Source organism: Opisthocomus hoazin, chromosome 1 (assembly GCF_030867145.1).
Source record: "Opisthocomus hoazin isolate bOpiHoa1 chromosome 1, bOpiHoa1.hap1, whole genome shotgun sequence".
NCBI classification, from domain to species: Eukaryota; Metazoa; Chordata; class Aves; order Opisthocomiformes; family Opisthocomidae; genus Opisthocomus; species Opisthocomus hoazin.
Window position 1 is genome coordinate 112,731,761 of NC_134414.1, and position 17,041 is coordinate 112,748,801.

Sequence of the window (17,041 nt, forward strand, 5' to 3'; positions counted from 1 at the left end):
ATAAAGCCTTTTTAATTCCATAACTATCCAGAAACTGACTCTAGCTAGTGATATGAAAAGTGCCTAAGAAGAGTCAAGAAGAAATTTAAATGCTTAGATTGAGTTAACTGCTATCTCCTCAGTCAAGAAGGGAGATAACCAATATCTAAGGGAATGAATTGGATGCCATTATGAGGGGCTAGAAAACCTGAAGAATTGCAATTTTGCATTTTTCTTAACACATTTTGTACAATGCAACATGCAATGTAACATGCTGTTCTATGTGCTTTGTAGATCTGTGACATGGAAAACTCATTATATCAATGAATTAGAGTTTGAATAATGAATCTAGATGCAACTATAATCAAAGTTCCCTATTTATTGAACAGAAGCATAAATTCTTACTATGGGAAAAATATTTCATTAATACCTCAAACTCCACTTCAAAAAGAGATGGACACAGCTGTGCAGTTGGAACAGAAGTGAAACTAGAGAGCTATTCTGGAGGGATTTCCTGGTTCCACATTGTGGATATTACTTCTCATTTGCTCAAATGGAGAATGATTGTGTCCCAATTTGGCACATGTTTCTTCCTCTTCTCTTCTAGCTTGAGTGTTTTGGGCATTCCAGTGTATCATCAGAGCCACAATATCATCTACTCTCCACCTCTGCTGGTAACATTTCTCCCTTCATATGGAATATTTATTTCTACTGCTCTTTATTGTTGTTTTAAATAATATACACCAGTATACCTTTATACCCTAACACAATGAAAGAATACCAAAAAGCACAATTTTTTTCTTTTTTTTTTCAGTGGAAGGAAATAATATATTCCATCAAGAGTGCCTACACTAGTTCTCATACCTTTTCCTGAGAGAAACAAAAGCAAAATAAAAAAAAAGAAGGATTATCATATACTAAGTCACAGGCAAATTTTTATTTGATCATAAGATGGCAGGCCATACCATTATGGTTGACATAGCCTACTAACGATGTATTTTCTGGCACTGGTTTTCAAATCTAATTTAAACTTTTTAGTTATTGTTGGTGGTGATATTTAATAAGATTTATAAATAAATAGTTTTAGCACAATCAGGAAGGAAGTCAAACCCACAGATATCTGTTGGATGTAAAAGAATGAAAATTCCAAGATATTTTAATTCTTGTTGATAAATTTCATCGTAATCTGTACTAGCCACAGAACTATAGAAGACGTACTAGTAACCTAGTCAAATATTTGACACAATGTGCCTAGTGAGTAGTTGAGAAGTTAGTTAGCATGGCACTCAACTTCAATTAATTTTACAACTCTTTGAATAACTTTTCTTCATGCTAAGCATTCTATATCCTCAGTTTTAGACTTCTCTGTACATTTATTTGAACTTTAGGTCAAAAAAAGTTCAACACTGACTACGAGTTAAAGTTGAAAGTGCATACACTAGGCAAACCCCAGTTTCAACTTATGGTTATGGACAGCAGCAAGTTACTGAATCTAGGATCCTGGAGTTCATTGGCATAGGACCTGGACAAAACCAAACCAGAATTAGTGTGACTTTTTATGAACTATTTCCTGGGGATGTCTTTTACATTATTTACCATTTTTTTCCTGCTTTTTTTAAATCAGAAATTTTTCCATGGTTTGTAGTCTGATAGAACTATGTTATCTAGATCTGTCTTCTCCAACATCTAAAATACACACATTCATTCTTTCTCTCCTTGTATATTACATTTAGATTGATAAAAGGATTGAAGCACCTACACGGAATAGCAGAAATTCATGCAAGCTGAAGAAAAAGAGGTCGATGAAATAATCCTACAGACTTGCCCACAAATTGCTACCATATTGAAGTATTTTTCTGTATAAATAACAAATACTTGCTATTTGGCTGAAAAGCCAGTGTTACCTCTGGTTGAGAATGAATGAAAAATAGGATATGTCTAGAACTGTAGCCAGTAATCCTGCTTCCTTAGACACTAAAAAATTCTAAGGCATAGATTTATGACTTGAAGGTGGAGTAATTAATGGCTTTCCAAATACTTTCTTTTTTATACCTGTCAAATGTGACCCTTTTGTTACTTGCGTATGATATACACCTCCATGCTAAAGCATTTACAGTATCTTCTTACTACCTGGTTTTAGCTCCTGTACCACACGAAAAGCATAACAGAGTGACAGGAAAGCAAAAAGTAGACTGTTTACTAAAGAGCAGAAAGGAATAACATTTTCAGAAGGAAGATCCTGTAAAATGTCATGCTTGTTCAGTGCAGCCTTTGAAGGATCTGGCTCATTAAGTCTTAAAAAATGATGCTCAGTATAGATTTGATAACTGAATTACCCATGTTTAGATATTGCCTGTCACTTCAAAACACTTCAATGCCTGAACAAAATAAATATTCTGCAGAAAAGCTCTTTGCTGGTAGCATTCAGAGAGACAGGTCTGTATCACATATTGGGGATATCTCTGGAAGAAAAATTTTGCATATATAAATATTAGAATCAACTTTACAATAAAAAAAAAAAAAAGCTAAAAGAAATCCATGGCAAAATGGCAGAGGCAAGGGGCTGTAGTCACACTTTGTGACATATTAAGTTCAGAATGGGCATCAGAAAAGTTTTTTATCATCAGAGTGACACTGGAAGTGGTTATGCAGAGGGGGTGAGAAACTTCTATCCATTGAGGCTTTCAAGGCTCACTAGACACAGCTAGGCCTGATCTAATGTTGGCAATAGATCTGATTTGAAAAAGAGATTTGGACAGAGGTCCTCCAAAGGTAGCATTCAATCAACATTTCTATGACACTACTGTTAACAAAATCCTGGTAATTTTAGGTGTATCCTTCATAGCTGTACAAGGCTTAGCATGTTTACTTTCCTTTTACAGTCAACACGAATAAACGGCTCTTCATAATAATACCTATCTGATTTCTTTCAGCTCTTTAAGAAGGGATCAATTGTGCACTAGACTATACGGACTGCATATTTATGTATAAATACATATATAAATGTATATAGACTGAGAATTTGATATATATATATTTTAGTAAAATTAGCCTCATGTTCTCTGATTATAAAGAAGCCACCCTGCTGATTTGGTTAGGAGTTGAGGGCATGTTTATGAAACTTATGCAGCGATTGTCTCAGGTTGTTGTGATTTAACTCCAGATGGCAGCTAAGCACCAGACAGCTGATTGCTCACTCCTCCCCCTCATCTCCTATTGAGTTCATTCAGACCATGACTTTGGGCTTCATCTGTTACAGTGGTCACTCAGGAAAGGACAGGTGGTGTGTTGCATGGAGTTATTGGGCACCAAAGACAGCTCAGGTCAGGTCACTGCTGCACTCGTACTGCTTCTTGTTAGGATCCTCCTCCTTTGGTTCAGGTGGTTGCTGCTAGAGTAATCCCTATAACAACCAACTCAAATCATGGGTTACAATTTAAAGATATTTCAATTACAACCTCCACCCCTGGTCCCTTTGGTCCAGACCCTAAGGTTTAACATTGCAATGAACTCCTTCCCTTGCCCCTGCTCTGACCTGGACTTATCCACAGGCTGCAGTTCCTTATGGTATACCTGCTCCAAGTGGACCCTTATCTATGAGCCACAGTCTCTCCAGGGGTATGTCTGTTGCAGCATTGACTTATCCACAGCCACAGTCACTCTGAGGTGCACCTGTTCCAGCAAAGCCTTGTCCATGGGCCAAAATGGCTTAAGAAATATATCTGTTCCAATGTGGCCTTACTCACAGTCACAGTCTCTTCAGAAATAAACCTGCTCCAACATGGCCTTCCCCATGACTGCAGTTCCTCCAGGAGTGTACCTGCTCTGTCACGGGCTTATTCATGGCCACAAGTTTTGAGGTGATTCAACATGACCTCATGCACAGCCTCTGACACTTCAAGGTGTACCTGCTGCAGCATGGACTTTTCTACAGCCACAGATGTTTCAAGGTACACCCTTCTTCAGTGTGAACTCATCCTTGGGCCACAAGGCCTCTCAGAATATGAGTACATTTTATAGCTGTAGTAGGTATTCACAAAATGTCTTTCACAACTCCTAGAATGCAAGATTTTTAGATTCTTTGTCATTTGGTAATTTTCAGTTTAGCCTCTCTTTGAAAATTGTGTTCCTTAGGGAAAAATGTGAGCTTTCTAAATAACTGTCTGTCCTGGTTTTGGCTGAAATAGAGTTAATTTTCTTCTTAGTATTTGAGGTAGTGCAGTGTTTTTGATTTGGGGTTAGCATAATATTATTAATATACTGATGTTTTTAGTTGTTGCTAAGTAATCAAGGACTTTTCAGCTGCTCATGCTGGTCTGCGAGGTGCACAGCAAGCTGGGAGGGGACACAGCTAGGACAGCTGACCCAAACTGGCCAAAGGGGATATTCCACACCATATGACGACATGCTCAATGTATAAACTGGGGGAGATGGCCAGGGGGTAGCGACTGCTGCTTAGGGACGGGCTGCATATTGTTCATAGGGTGGTGAGCAATTGCCTTATGCATCACTTGGTTTATATTTTTTGATGTATTGTTGTTGCTGTTGTTGCTGCTGCCGTGGTTGTTGTTGTTTTTATTATTGTTATTATTATTATTATCTCTTCCTTTGCTTTTCTATTAAACTGTTGGTATATCAACCCGCAAGTTTTACTTTTTTTTTCATTCTCCTTCCCATCCCACTGGAGTAGGGGGTAGAAGTGAGCAAGCAGCTACGTGGTCCTAGTCACTGGCTGTGATTAAACAATGACATTATACAATTCCTGATTAGCCAAGATTTTGGTACAATTAATAAGGATCATGAGAATGTTTTAAGGTGGGAAAAGAATCCTACCAAACCATGAAAAGTCACTCAGCAAACAGTGCCACTGGGTGAAAATTAACCTTATTTTTGTTAAAAAAATCTTGAAGTTCTTTTATTTCGTTTATTTTATTATATTTCAGCTTTGTGCCTCTTCGCAGTCCCTGATTCCTGGTGACTCCAGAAACTAAAGGACTAAAAGCAGAACTGAGGATCAATTTATTTTTACAAATGACCATCTAAAATTATTGTAACAATTCTTATAAGGAAATTTAATCCCCTATTCCCCTACAAAGCTGAACTCCTGTATATACATCTATATAGATCTTTGATTCATATTATCCATGTGAGCAATTTTTAAATGTATAGAGATTACTGTCAAGATCATGGCCCAGACATACATGATTCAAAAGGTTTATAAAAAGGGTTAGATTTTAGGCGCCTCTTTAAATAGTTCCCATGTTTTTCTCTGAGTCCTTACAATTTAGTAGTCTCTATTTTTAAGAAATCTGTTAATTCTCATGTCTCACTAGGTTTAGGTGGACAGCCCGTGCTCTGAACGGAACATATTGCCAATTAGTAACTGTAGAGGAACTTTACAACACATACGCATACAGTGTGATGTGTCCCAGGAATGTGCACTTGCAGCCCAGAAAGCCAACTGTATCCTAGACTGCGTCAAAAGAAGCACGGCCAGCAGGTCGAGGGAATGTGATTCTGCCCCTCTGTTATGTTCTGGTGAGACCCCACCTGGAGTACTATCTCCAGCTCGGGAACCCTCAGCACAGGATAGACGTGGACCTGTTGGAGCGAGTCCAGAGGAGGGCCACAAAAACGATCAGAGGGCTGGAATACTTCTCCTCTGAGGACCGGCTGAGAGAGTTGGGGCTGTTCAGTCTGCAGAAGAGAAGACTGTGGGGACACTTTATAGCAGCCTTCTAGCCCCTGAAGGAGGCCTACAAGAAAGCTGGAGAGGGACTTTTTAACAAGGGCATGCAGTGATACGACAAAGAGTAATGGCTTTAAACTGAAAGTGGGTAGATTTAGATTTGATATAAGAAAGACATTCTTTACTATAAGGGTGGTGAGGCACTGAAACAGGTTGCCCAGAGAAGTTGTGGATGCCGTAGAAGTGTTCAAGACCGGGTTGGATGGGTTTTTGAGCAACCTGGTGTGGTGGAAGGTGTCCCTGCCCATGGCAGGGGGGTTGGAACTAGATGATCAGGTCTCTTCCAAGAAAAACCATTCTATGATTCTACAATATACAAAAGCAAAAAAAAAAAAGGTAATTTTCATTTTTCTCTTATCTTATATGGAACCTGTGTAACTGATGTTACTCAGATTATCTGGTGTTACCCAAAACAGGGGGGAAAAAACCCCAAACCAATCAGACCTTCTTCCACTGTCAGAATCAATTTCCAATTTCTTTTCTGTAAAACTAATTTTCTCCTTCAAATTGCCTTTCAACACCTACCTTGGCCCATTAGGATTTGTTCTATGGCCTGCTGCTACAGGTTTTTAACTCTGTTCTCTGTCTTCTCTCTTTGGGAGTTCTGACAGACGTCACAAACTTGTAGCCAAATGGATCAGAGTTTCATAAATATGGAAAGAAAATACTTTGTGCAAGTACAATAAGTGACTTTGATACACTGACATGTTTTTACATCTTTTTTGTCATTTGGAAATCTGACTCTGTTTATCTTCTGAGCCACACAGAAACTGGCAGCTGATTTGGAATCCTCACTTGTACAGTATTTAAAAGAACTTTCAGGAGAACATTAGGGGTTGAAGTGCCAAGATGTTTCATTGCACAACCAAAGCACTTATAAGATGAAAGAGAGTTATCAGGAAATACTTGTTCTAATACACAACTAAAGACTGATAAGACAATTATGAGTACCTAGCCTCACTTTCTGCAGTCTACAGGATGTTGATTCTCATGTCAGAGGTTGAGGAGCATCCGGGAGTGTGAGAGAGAGATCGACTGGTGGAGCCACACCCTGCCCTCCCTGAGGTAGAGGCAGCAGGAGGCGGCTCCACGAAAAGCAGAGAAACCCCTACCCTCTTGCCACCAAGCAGAAAGAGGGGACCTAAGAGATGGGGGGGAATGGAAACGGGTCCCTGCTCGGGGTGGCAAGCGAATCTCCCCGGCCTCCCTCACCTGCCCAGTTGCCCTTAAGCAACAGATATGGGGCTCTGGAATGTGAGGGACCAGCCACAGAGGAAGTGGGTGTAGGTGAAGCTCCATCCAGGGGGTTTCCCAGGACGAGTCAGAGCGCCCCACGTATTACAACTGCTTCAGCTAAGAAAAAAAGGAGGGTAATTGTCATAGGTGATTCCCTTCTGAGGGGAACAGAGGGCCCGATCTGCCGACCGGACCCATCCCACAGGGAAGTCTGCTGCCTCCCTGGGGTCTGGGTTAGGGATGTTGCGAAGAAACTCCCTGGTCTGGTGTGGCCTTCTGATTACTACCCCCTCTTGGTAATGCAGGTTGACGGGGACGAGATAGCAGAGAGAAGTCCCAAGGCCATCAAAAGGGACTTCAGGGCACTGGGGCGACGGGCTGAGGGATCAAGGGTGCAGGTGGTGTTTTCCTCCATCCCATCAGTGGCAGGGAACAGCACTGAAAGGGCAGGAAAACTCTCCTGGTTAACAGGTGGCTCAGGGACTAGTGCCATAGGTCAAATTTTGGTTTCTTTGATCATGGGGAGGTGTACACAGCACCAGGCCTGCTGGCGACAGGTGGATTGCAGCTATCTCAAAGGGGAAAAAGGATTCTTGGCCACGAGCTGGCGGGGCTCATTGAGATGGCTTTAAACCAGGTTGGAAGGGGGAAGGGGACATCGCCCAGCTCACTAGCGATGAGCCTCAGTTTGGCATGCCAGAGTCAGGGGTGAGATTGACAGCCCAGCTCAAGTGTTTCTATACCAATGCACGTAGCATGGGCAATAAACAGGAGGAGCTGGAAGCCATTATACAGCAGGATGGCTACGACTTGGTCCCCATCACAGAAACGTGGTGGGACAGCTCGCATGACTGGCATGCTGTCATGGATGGCTACAGACTCTTTAGGAAAGACAGGCCAACAAGGAGAGGTGGTGGAGTTGCTCTATATGTGAGGGAACAACTGGAATGCATTGAGCTTGGCCTGGGGGCAAATGAGGAACGAGTTGAGAGCTTGTGGGTTAGAATTAAGGGACAGGATCATAAGGGTGACATTACGGTGGGTGTGTACTACAGGCCACCTGACCAGGAGGAGGTAATTAATGAGGCCTTCTACAGGCAGCTGCAAGCAGCCTCACAATCACAGGCCCTGGTTCTCATGGGGGACTTCAACCAGCCTGACATCAGCTGGGAAGACCATACAGCTAGGCAGGCGCAATCCAGGAGGTTCCTACAGAGCATCAATGATAACTTTCTGATGCAAGTGGTGGAGGAACCAACCAGGAAAGGCACTCTGCTGGACCTTGTACTAACAAACAAGGAGGGACTGGTGGAGGATGTGAAGGTCGGAGGTAGACTTGGCTGCAGTGACCATGAAATGGTGGAGTTCAGGATCCTGTGTGGAGGAAGCAGGGCGATAAGCAGGATCAAAACCTTGGACCTCAGGAGGGCTAACTTTGGCTTCTTCAAGGAGCTACTGGGAGGAATCCCATGGGCCAGGGATCTCAAAGGCAGGGGGGTCCAAGAGTGCTGGTCGCTCTTTAAATGTCACTTCCTCCATGCTCAGGAGCGGTGCAGCCCCCTGAGAATGAAATCAAGCAAAGGAGGCAGGAGACCTGCATGGTTAAACAAGGAGCTTCTAGCGGAGATCGGGTGCAAGAGAAAGGTCCATGGAATGTGGAAAGAGGGGCAGGCCACTTCGGAAGAGTACAGGAATGTGGTCAGAGTATGCAATGATGCGACGAGGAAGGCCAAAGCCCACCTGGAATTGAAGCTGGCAAGGGATGTCAAACATAACAAGAAGGGCTTCTTCAACTACATCAGCAGCAAAAGGAAGGCTAGGGACAATGTGGGGCCGCTGCTGAATGAGGCGGGTGTCCTGGTAACGAAGGATGCAGGGAAGGCAGAGCTACTTAATGCTTTCTTTGCTTCAATCTTCAGTACTAAGACTGGCCCTCAGGAATCCCAGGCCCCGGAGGTAAGAGAAGAAGCCTACAGAGAGGACGACTTTCCCTTGGTCGAGGAGGACTGTGTGAGGGATCGCTTAAGCGATCTGGACGTCCACAAATCCATGGGCCCCGATGGAATGCACCCACGAGTGCTGAGGGAGCTGGCGGATGTCATTGCTGAGCCACTCTCCATCATCTTTGAGAGGTCCTGGAGGACAGGAGAGGTGCCCGAGGACTGGAGAAAGGCCAATGTCACTCCAGTCTTCAAAAAGGGCAAGAAAGAGGACCCAGGGAACTACAGGCCGGTCAGCCTCACCTCCATCCCGGGAAAGGTGATGGAGCAGCTTATCTTCGAGGCCATCATCAAGCAAGTGGAGGAAAAGAAGGTTATCAGGAGTAGTCAACATGGATTCACCAAGGGGAAATCATGCCTGACCAATCTAATAGCTTTCTACGATGACATGACTGGCTGGGTCGACGAAGGGAGAGCTGTGGATGTTGTCTACCTAGACTTCAGCAAGGCTTTCGACACAGTCTCCCATAATATCCTCCTAGGGAAGCTGAGGAAGTATGGGCTGGATGAGTGGTCAGTGAAGTGGACTGAGAACTGGCTGAATGGCAGAACTCAGAGGGTTGTCATCAGCGGCGCTGAACTAGTTGGAGGCTGGTAACTAGTGGTGTCCCTCAGGGGTTAGTACTGGGCCCAGTCTTGTTTAACTCCTTCATCTACGACCTGGATGAAGAGTTAGAACGTACCCTCAGCAAGTTTGCTGATGACACCAAGCTGGGAGGTGTGGTAGATACACCAGGAGGCTGTGCTGCTATTCAGGGTGACCTGGATAGGCTGGAAAGTTGGGCAGAGAGCAACCTGATGAGGTTCAAGAAAGGCAAATGCAGGGTCCTGCACCTGGGGAGGAACAACCCCATGCACCAGTACAGGCTTGGGGTGGACCTGCTGGAGAGCAGCTCTGCGGAGAGGGACCTGGGTGTCCTGGTGGATGGCAGGTTAACCATGAGCCAGCAGTGTGCCCTGGCTGTCAAGAAAGCCAGTGGGATCCTGGGGTGCATCAAGAAGAGTGTGGACAGCAGGTCGAGGGAGGAGTTACTCAATGCAGGAGTTACTGGGTGAAAATCACAGAATCACAGAATGGTAGGGGTTGGAAGGGACCTCTGTGGGTCATCTAGTCCAACTCCCCCACCGAAGCAGGGTCACCTACAGCAGGCTGTACAGGACTTTGTCCAGGCGGGTCTTTAATATCTCCAGAGAAGGAGACTCCTCAGCTGTTGGCGTGGGTTACGGAAACGTCGTAACGATGTCACTCCAATATGAGTATGATCATTCACCTTTATTAGTCAGCAAAAACAAGGTTTATATAGTAAAACTATTACAGCATCTGAATGGTTAGACCCCCAATTCATATATAGACAAAACTACTGCAACTCGTTGTGATTGGTGCAGAGCTGCATCTCGATGTGAAAACAGTGCTGTGGCAGGAAACAACAGCGTGGCAGGAAGGAAGTGACACTGTGGCAGGAAACGGTGACGTTCCCCCTGCTCCAGTGTCCCGAGCTCGTCGCTCTACCTTCCCAGCAGGGTTCCGTGTCCGCCGCTCCCAAGGCTCACTTCCGGATTGGAACCTGGGTTGCTCAACGCACCAAGCTATGCGCCCTCTTGTCCAGCCAGGACTCCACACTCAACCTCCCTGGGCAGCCTGTTCCAGTGCTCCATCACCTCAGAGTGAAAATTACATTCACTGTATTCAGAAATCAGTTCCAGAAATACTGATTTCTATGAAGCGCTCTTGTTTTGTAAGAATGGTCCTCACGTCTTGTTCAAAGGTGTATAACTTTTCATTTTATCTAAAATCCTACATCAGAATCTCTTGTATTTGACAATGTATTTACACTGAGAATTGCTTCATGAGATCTGTCTGTTATTAACACTTGATTCAATAAATGTGGGCTCTAATGACATTTTTTTTTGTTTACACGTCAGCTCAGGAATATTCATCCATCAGGAAATGAGATTCTTTGACAAAACATAGTTTCTGACCAGGCAAGTATATTCCATTTCTTTTCTTCATTACTAACTGATTCCTAAAACATAAGGAATCACTAGGTCAACTTTCTGCTGTGACAGACTTTTAGAACTCATCTGTACAAAGTATTTGAGGTTCCTGAATTTCAGAAGTAGTTCTTAATTTGATGAGCGAAACCTTTATAAGGGTTTTCAGAATCTTAAAACTGAAATCAAGAATTTACTTCGTTTTTCAAAGTTCTTTGGAAATCTTGGTTCCTCTTGTTTTAATTCTTTACAAAACCAGATTTCAGTGAAATAAACCTATGTACAAGTTCTTATCTATTTACATGTTTTGGAAAGAAGCTAATTATCTCCACTTGGTTGTGAGTCCAACATTTTATTTTCTATTTTTCTACTAATTTCACTCCTTAGCATGCTATTGGAAAGACTCTACGGAGGGAAATTATATCTTTCTGTCATTCTAGTTTTGGATGTGCTTTCGAACAGCTTACTATGAAAAATCAACTAAACTGTCTTGGAAATGCAATTAGCATTGTACACATTATATTTTGTATAATGAAGCGCATTTTCGTAATGTGTGTATTTTTGACACTTAAATATTTAAAAAAATGCAGAAAGAGATACAGTTCATTTTGAGGCAACTGAAGTGTTAACATCAAACAGTGAACTAGTATGAATCTTTGTGATGAATCTGTGCATCAATAGCTAAAATTCATGAGACCACTATATATTTTCAACACTTTAAGTGCTTCTGTTAACCTTTGTGACTAAAATTACTTGAAAAATTCAGAAGCCCTCCTACTTACGTATATTAAAGCATCTTTCTTACAACCTGTACGATGTGCTTCTTATGTTTTAAAGAGAGCATGCAAATGTATTTGCTCAATGCCTATACAGTCCTCATGGATGTAATATACTATATTGTTACCCTAGTATTTTTACCATCATTTTTCAACCTTCTCACAAAATAAGTAAAGATAAAAGAGCAAAATTTCCATGGGAAATTAGTCAGAAAAATCATCTTTGTTGACATAATTTTGAATCTTGTTAAGTTAACCAAGTTTTGAGAAGGTTGCGAGTGAAACATGGATGATAATACTTATACCTCAGTTTCTCAGCAACACCAAGGCTAACTGAAAATCAGTCAGAGGCTGGAGGGTAAGGGCGTAGCTGTGCTAGTGCCTGGGTTGCCCCAGCTCCTGGCTCCCACTTTCGTGCAGCCCTTGTCCCCGCTGTTCCCTGTCAGTGTTAGTCTAATGATCTACTGTTGCTGTCATCTGTATTTACAGGAGGAACACAAAAGAAAGTACAAAATGTTTTGTAGTACAATCAAATGTATTTTACTGTACAGAATATTATTTCTTCATCTATCATAATAAAAATACCTCAAAATTACGTAGAATATTCTACTATTCTGCAGCCGTGAACATTTTGAAATAAGCTAAAGAAATACAAACACAATACTCTATATTCTTCATAATTAGTTAATATTCCTTCTATGTAATTTTCAATGTGTCCCTGTTAAATTTATTGAAAAACTATGAGATTCCTTCTGTAGAAAAGTTATACTTTTAAATGACCATGGATGGCAGCTAAACTCAACTAAACGCAATGTAGTGTAATGCACACAGCAGGTGAATCAAATTACTAAGTAGACTTTATCTTTGTCATTTGAACGGAGCCCATTACTGTGGAGAGCAGTGATTTGATGACATAACAAGCGCAATCAAAAGCACACTAAAAGCAGTGAAAGCAAATGATGCATATTCTGCAGTTATAGTGACCAAGGACTATGTGGATACTCTACAGTTGCAGTAAAATGTGGTTACGGTGGGCAAACTTGTGAATAGCTTTATTTGTTGTCATTTTCAGAGGAATTAGTATAATCCAAGATTTTTGTCAGGCATCTGCAACTATAGCCTTTTGAAAACACGTAAAGTTAAATGTGCCTTGTTTAAATGGACCCACTACAACGGTTTTTGTAAAAAATGGTTTTTATGGAACTGATCCATTGTCCAGTAAATTCTGTATTAACAGACTGCTCAATAGTTTAAGCAGATGCTTTTCTTACACTGCTTCTACAAACAGATTTATCTCCTCTTTTCTGCGACTTCTGTGCTCTCTATTCTTTTCCATAGACATTCAAGGCTCTACCACCTTTCTTCTACTAGGAACTTCCATACATGTCACTTCTGACTTTGGGCTTAAAAATATTTTTAAGTATTATATCCAGAACTACACTGGTCGTACTGGCTGTCTTCCTCTATAGCTAGCAAAAAAAAGTTTACATTATATATCTGGGAATAAATCAGTTTTATACTCTGAATCCTGTAATTTGCATTCAAAAAAGGGAGGGATGTTTTTGGAAAGCTGGAAAAAATTTGAAGAACTCTTGAGTGATCTAATTCACATTAGGCACTGAACTATTTCTGCAATATCCCAGATTTAGGGAAGCATAGAGATACTGAAATGATTCTTTGTCTCCATTGCTCATGCTATCTATTTGAGAAGAGCAGCTAAAAATCTCACTCAAGAGCATAGATCTTTTCTGAACAGAATAGAAAGTGCTATGAATAAAAAATATTTGTGATAATGATGGACTCAAAGCTTAAATCATGAAAAAAATGTTTGATCTACACATTTCATAACACAAAAACAAGGGTTGACATCCTACTGCAATGAAATCAATGGCAAAACTCCCATTTTGTTGTGATGATAGCCATGTTTTTACCTGAAAGACCTGCAAGGAGGGAAGAATGATGTGTTTATGTTCTTTTTTCGGGGCGCTGAAAAAATATAGCCAGTAATTTCCCAACAATATTTTTCGCGTAAGTCCTTGCTGCAGGGCTAGCATTTGACTGAATCTGAGAAGACAGGAGTTTGTTCAGTTTGCAATTGAATGGGAGGTGTGTGGCCTCATGCCTTTTAAAGACAGAAAATACTTAGATCCACCTGTATCCTGGAGAGCTTCACCCACTCATTCATGTGTTAATTACAAGCACTTTGAGGTAAAAACTCTGTGGTTCTGATTCATTTCTGACAGCTCTACTCCAACAGATTTTCTGTATTCTCACTTCAGCTTCAAGGTTTTTCAGGGTCCATGCCTTCAGCTCCAAAAACATCACGTTTATTTGCATGGTGGAAGCTGATGAATATCTCAATCTGCCATTATTTGTTTCAGGACCAGGAGAGATGCAGAAGAAATTCTGAAAATCTTTTTCTTTCATTATTTCCTGCAGCTCCATGATGAGTGTTTGTTATCTGATGCTTTGTCACAGCTGCATGAGGAATATGGCAGCTTCCAGGATACTGGGCCAGGAGAACCATCAGTGAGGGAAAGTACAAAGCTGGTTAGATATTTCAGATTAATCATACAACTGAAACAACAAACATAAAATACAGAACATGAATGACAAGTTGGGGGGAACAGGACATCTGTGGAAAAAACATTGTTGGTCAGAAAAGTTGTCTCAGACACGCAGCCATGTCAGAGCATAAAGCCGTTTTCTCTAATCTCTTTTTTCTTTTCTATTCGTAGTACACAAATTGTAGAATAAAGCCAGGACACTTACCAGCATGCTGCCACTTGATTCCCTACTTTCTTAAAATCCACTACATAAATGGAAATATTGTAAGTAATATAGAAATAATGTACCTGCCCTGGAATTCCATCCCAGGAAGGAGAGACCAGGCAGGCACTCTTAAAAAGAAGCACCTTCACCCAGTGAGGTGCATAGGCACATGCTAAGGGGGAGATATGGGAACCGGCGTCCTATATAAAAAACATTTCTCCTTTTCTGTTTCAGAAAAGTTTTCTCCGAATCTGCAACATTCAGACACACTGTTTTCACCAATTTATCATTTGTCCTTATTGCTCATCTTCATACTTAATGTACTATATTTAATGTTTTGTCTTCTTAACACCTTTCTTTGAATGACATAAAACCGATATCTTACTTTTTAAAGACTTCTCTTTATTTATCTGCTGGACTAAACTTTGTTATCTACTTACTAGCCATTAGAAGATTTATCTTTTGCTCATTTAATGAACAGAAAAGACAAACATAATTTTAAATTGCTGTGTTATTCATTGCATCTTCAGGAGTGAAAATTAAGACTTTAGCATAAAAGAACAACTTGACAATGGAATAAACAATCCATACTTTTGCCATTTCATCTGAAATTATTCAAATTAATTCACTTGGTTTTTTAATTGGTTTCATTCAGGGTCTTTATTGTTCTTTTATGGAGAACAAAAGATTTTTGCTGTGTGGTTATTTACTAATGCAACACACCATAAATGCACATGTACTAAAAGGGAAAAATGACATTGAACTAGCACTGTGTACTGCTTTATTAGCAAAATCCATCTGGATTAGATACATTTGAAAGTTCTGTTGTTAATACTTGTGTATCATCATTTCTTCAAGAAGTAATTGAGAAGTTCAAGCAAAAATGTTCCAAGTTCTTGAAATGCACAATACAAAAAATAAAGCTGTGAAGGAAACATCTGAAACTTAGAGTAAACTGTCCTTTTTTTGTGAAGTTAATAAGCTGTTCCGACTACACTCTTTCCCAGTGCACTGATATGTGTTGTTTTCTATTCTAGATTTTTTTCATATTAATGAAAAACTGCAGAAAACAAATGTACAACTCTGTTTCAACAGTTTGTTTTCTGTTCTGGTTTCGGCTGCAGCCGGCAACAAAGGCGCCACGCGGCCACCCCTCCCCCCGCCGGGATGCGGAGGAGAATGAGAAGAAACAGGCAGAAACTGGTGGGTCGGGATAAGGGCAGTTTAACAGAACAGCAAACAAGAGGGAACAGGAACAACAACGATACAGATAAGGAGAAAACACGACACGAACCGCACAACCCAGAGAGCTTCCCTCCTGGACAGGACTGGCGCCTGCGCTCCCGAGCCGCCAGAGAGTTCCCGCTGCGCCGCCCCCCCCCACCCCCCCCCACCCCCCCCCCCCGGGAACCCAGCATGACGGCACATGATATGGAATACCCTGCTCTGTTTGGCCAGGTTGGGGTTGGGTCAGCCCATCCAGCTGTGCCTCTTCCTGGATTCTGGTGAAAATTAACCCTGTCCTGGCCGAACCCAGGACATTTTCACACCCCAAAGCCTGAAGCTGAGGCTAAATAGAACAATGTTCCATTTTAATCTTTAGAAATAACGCAAGATCTTTTTTCTTTCAGGAAAGTGATTTGGGGGGCAGTCTGCTTTGTATATCTATTAGAGAAGAAGGTCAAAAGCTGAATTATTGGTAGGTTCCTTTTAGATCCTGAGATCTTAACTGTACAACACATAAAATGCAGATGGTAAATGTGTCGCTGAGGAAGTTCCTCAGCGAAGGGAACCATTGAGTCAAATCTTCTTTCACTACATATAAGCTGGCAAAATAGGCTACTACACAACTATTTTTTGTGCAGATGAAAAAAGAGTGAGAGAAGGACATACCTGCATAAAGATTAGTTGTGTCCTGTAGTTTATCAGTTGTGCTGCTCTCCTGCTCATCCAAGGCTCTGCTGTCCTTTCCTGTGGAAAGCAGGGGAATGGAAGGATGGGAAATAATTCCATACCTAGCAGGCAGTTCTCCCAGGGTTAGTGGAGCACACTTGGGGACTTGGAGGCTTTGAATTGCTCCCAGAGGCCCTTTTCCACCCTGGTTAGGGACTACCTGAGATAAATCAATGAGTTTTGCATCATTCCCTAGTTATATGTGATTGTGAACACCTCAGCTAAAACCTATATGCCTCAACAAACACACCTACAAAAGGGAAAATCCTACTGTCTTTCATATTTATAAGCTAATATGTGGTTCCCACATGATGTGAGCATTGGACTGCAAACATTCACCTCCATGACACATTGTCACTCAGGGCAATTTCCTTCAGTTTTTCTTTGCAAAGGTAAAAAATTGATAATAGTGTTCATGATAATTTATCTTCCCTTCCTTGAATATTGCTGTTGGTCTGCAGGGAAAAACATTCTTAAAAGCTGAAATCCAAAGACTTCCTTTCTGGTTTTTAATTGCTTTTTAATTAACCATTATTTCAGTCTCTAAATATTTTATTAGGAAAAAATGAAAATTAAAAAGCCCT